General features: G+C 34.1%; 1 non-coding gene across 1 annotated transcript; it reads left to right on the top strand.

Annotated features, from left to right (window-relative positions):
* The first annotated feature begins 3314 nt into the window (after nt 1–3314).
* On the top strand, nt 3315–3388 carry TRNAN-GUU (transfer RNA asparagine (anticodon GUU)). The gene has a single exon. It is a non-coding gene; the product is annotated as a tRNA-Asn (tRNA).
* Nucleotides 3389–4283: the final 895 nt, after the last annotated feature.

Raw genomic sequence — 4283 nt, 5'->3', positions numbered from 1 at the left:
TGAGGTCTTCTCTTTGGAGAAATACAAACCTCCAAATAATGCTATTGTTGCAATACTTGCTTTTGAACAATTATTCTCACCTTTGAATCCAAGCCTTCATTTTAATCCTCCACAAAAAATATTTTGGTAGAGTTGGTATAATCTATTTGTTATTTCATTCTCAAGACACTAATATTTCAAATCTTCTACGTCTCCTTAATGAAATTGAAATGATGATATTTTTATCGATTAAGATTGAATATTATTTCTTCTTGAATAATCTCTTTTATTCAAAGTGATGCGAGATTCAATTTTGTTTATGATTGAATTTACACTCGAATCACTATTGTATTTCTAGGTTTGGCTAACATTGACTTGTGCATGTAGGTTCATAAGCCCTCTTGAGGAAAACACACTACTCTCAAATTATGTATATATACATTACTTGTAACTTACGTATAAATACACTACTCTCATTTGTAATTTATCATCATATGATTCTTTTTCATTGATTCACCAACTTATCCCTTTCTTCTACCAATGTCCCTTTACATTCAAACTCTCCCACCTACATCCAATTTTGGTCCCATAGATTATAAAAGCCATAAATTGAAGCATTTACTAGTGTCACAATGTCATTGGACTAAGGAAAACTAATTAGTTCATTTTAAAGTTGATGTTCTCTATCATTGTAATTTATTGGTATTCCCCTAGTTTAACCTTCTTCCCGCCATTGATTTTCAAAGTGAGCCATTATGCTAGAACCCAAAAGTGAAAAATAGAGCTTTTCAAATGATAAAATCCCTTGCCACTTATTTGGATTGAGATCCAATCCATCCGTCAAAGGATATTAGGGGAACAAAAATGTTTTTTCTTGAGTAACATCATTCCATATCCTTCAATATTTTATGAGCATGCATACACTCCTAGTAAACAAGGATACCCTAAAATGGTAATATTTACAGACCCCATCCTCTCATAGCCTTTTCCATTAAAGTATTGGGAGCCCACCTCTATAGACTATCCTTCTTTCCCTTGAAGAGAAAATGTAACTGTTTTTGTAACTTACGTATAAATACACTACTCTCATTTGTAATTTATCATCGTACGATTCTTTTTCATTGATTCACCAACTTATCCCTTTCTTCTACCAATGTCCCTTTAAATTCAAACTCTCCCACCTACATCCAATTTTGGTCCCATAGATTATAAAAGCCATATATTGAAGCATTTACTAGTGTCACAATGTCATTGAACTGAAGAAAACTAATTAGTTCATTTGAAAGTTGATGTTCTCTATCATTGTAATTTATGGGTATTCCCCTAGTTTAACCTTGTTCCCGCTATTGATTTTCAATGTGAGTCATTATGCTAGAACCCAAAAGTGAAAAATAGAGCTTTTCAAATGATAAAATCCCTTGCCACTTATTTGGGTTGAGATCCAATCCATCCATCAAATGATATTAGGGGAACAAAATTGTTTTTTCTTGAGTAACATCATTCCATATCCTTCAATATTTTATGAGCATGCATACACTCCTAGTAAAGAAGGATACCCTAAAATGGTAATATTTATAGACCCCATCCTCTCATAGCCTTTTCCATTAAACTATTGGGAGGCCACCTCTATCCTTCTTTCCCTTGAAGAGAAAATGTAACAGTTTTTTCCTTTTCTTATCTGAAATACCAAGAAGGATGGAGGCTAAGGCCAATAACTTGGGTTCGATAAATTATCAAATCCATCAATCGAAGCATTTTCTAGTGTCACAAATATCATTGAAGTGAAGCAAACTAATTAGTTCATTTGAAATCCAATGTTCTCTATATGGATCTTCCCCTAGTCTAACTTTGTAATTCCCACCATTGATTTTCCAAGCAAGCCACTATCCTAGAAGCATGAAGTGAGAATTAGTGTTTTTCAAATGATAAAAGATCTTGTCATTGATTTGTATCGAGATCTAACCCTTCCATCAAATGCTAGTAGGTGAGTATTCCTTATTTCTTTAGTAACATCATTCCATATCCTTGAGTATTTTATGAGCATCATTAGACTCTTGGTAGCCAAGGATGTCCTAAAATGGTAGTATTTGTAGACCCCGTCATCTCATAGCTTTTTCCTTGGCAAGCCTTTTCCATTTAACTATTGGGAGGCCGACTCTATCCCTCTTTCCTTTCTAGAGTTGGTCTAAAATACCAATAGGGATGGAGGCTAAGTGCCAATAAATGAGAATTGCCTCTTAGAAATATTTACCTAGGGTTGATTTGCAACCAAACAAAAAACCATCTTGCGAATTACTTAGTGATTTTTTTTTGAAAGAACCACAAGAAATACTAATCATTTTCTTTTAGAATAAAGCCCAAATACTTTAGTGTTATTTGGAAAGGTTGAACCTATAATAGAAAAGTTTGAGTGATAGCTCTTTCCGCCCTTTCATCTCAAAATTTTCGAAGGAAATGGTGGTCTTCTAATGATTTATGTCTCAACGTTTTTATCAATCTTCCTTGCTCTTTCCTCATTCTCTATTAAAAGGCAATGGTGTTGTTTCTTTGTGGTTTTTCATTCAAGTAATGGAACACCTAACCTAACATAGAGAGGAGATGTTATAATCGCAAAACTACTCCAAGCATAAATTGCAGTTCAATGAATCTTCAATATGTGTCGCAAAGAATGATTTGCATCCCTTATCCAAGACTTGTAGACCAACACCATCCTTGAAACATTGTCATACAAATTGAATTGTGCACATTCTCTATTAAAAGGCATAATGACATTGTTGCTTTATGGTTTTTGTCGGTTAATGAAACACCTATCCTAACCCAAAGATGAGATGTTATAATCATAAAAACTACTCCAAGCATAAATTGTTGTTAAAAACTATTTCTAGTGTAGCAAAGAATGACTTGCATCCCTTACCATAGATTTGTAGATCAACACCACCTTTGAAAATTTACCATACAAATTGAATTGAGGTCCTCATACTCTTTTATTAGGTCATGAAGACTAAGGAACTTGACAACAAAATACATTGAAATAAATAGGGGACTAGAATGAAAATTATGATTTGTTTATGCAAATCGCAAGTTTATCAATGTATCCATTGTCATTGACATTTTCCTATCATTAGCTTGAATTCAAATATGTAACAACTAATTAAATGTAATATTATATTTTAAATGTTTGCATTTAACTAAATTTAATATATATTTTAAATATTTGTGTTTTTAAATGTATTAAGTGAAATAATCTTTAATACATTTTTTAGATTTAATTTATTGTTTTTATGCCTTAATTAAAAAAACGAAATAGAGTATAAAAATTTAAATAACACACAACTGCTGGAATAGCTCAGTTGGTTAGAGCGTGTGGCTGTTAACCACAAGGTCGGAGGTTCAAGCCCTCCTTCTAGCGATCATGTGCTCCTGTCGCGAAAGTGCAAAAATGCAAGAATAAGTGAAAAAAAAGCTATTTGGGTTTTATTAGTTTTGCAAAAAAATGACAGGAATAGTGCATGCGTTCCGCTCCACCATTTGGATGAGATTCGAAGCCATGATCTTCGGCTGCAGAGGAAATTACCACTGGTGATTAATTACACAAATAATTATTAGTTTTGCAAAAAAATGACAGGAATAGTGCATGCGTTCCGCTCCACCATTTGGATGAGATTCGAAGCCATGATCTTCGGCTGCAGAGGAAACTACCACTGGTGATTAATTACACAAATAAATCACGGTGATTAATTATACAAACAAATAAATCGAAACGAAAACAAAAGAGAGCCGAAGAGGAAATTACCACTGGTGATTAATTACACCGAACGAAAACAAAAGAGGCCAAAATGTAGAAGCTACATCTGATTCAAGCTTATCAGAGCCAGGTTTCGATCCTGGGACCTGTGGGTTATGGGCCCACCACGCTTCCGCTGCGCCACTCTGATGGCGGATGGACAATAATTTAAAACTATTTCTTTCTTTAACAATCCCATTGACTTACCTTTTGCTTTTGTGCGTCGTTATGCAGTGTGCGTGGTTTTCATCCGTGCGACCGGTTTTTGACGGAGGGAAAAAAATGTTGGTCTTACAGATATGGAGGAATGTTGATCAAATTTGGAAGAATAATAATAACTTTGTTTATTTATATTTGTATTTAAATTTAAATTTAAATTTAATTTGAAGCCACCAGAATGACATAAACTTTAGAAAAGCCGTCGTGTCTGCGTCCAGTGGGCCCACACCTCCTCTCCTTTGAGGGAGGGAGGTTCAGAGGAGCATTAATTCAAGTGTTTATCCATATTTCTCTTTGCTGC

Source organism: Pinus tabuliformis, chromosome 6 (assembly GCF_031772625.1).
Source record: "Pinus tabuliformis cultivar Carrire ecotype Pingquan chromosome 6, CPIR1, whole genome shotgun sequence".
In the NCBI taxonomy this organism is placed as follows: Eukaryota; Viridiplantae; Streptophyta; class Pinopsida; order Pinales; family Pinaceae; genus Pinus; species Pinus tabuliformis.
Note: the sequence above shows the minus strand (reverse complement) of the source record. Positions and strands in the feature narration are given on the sequence as shown.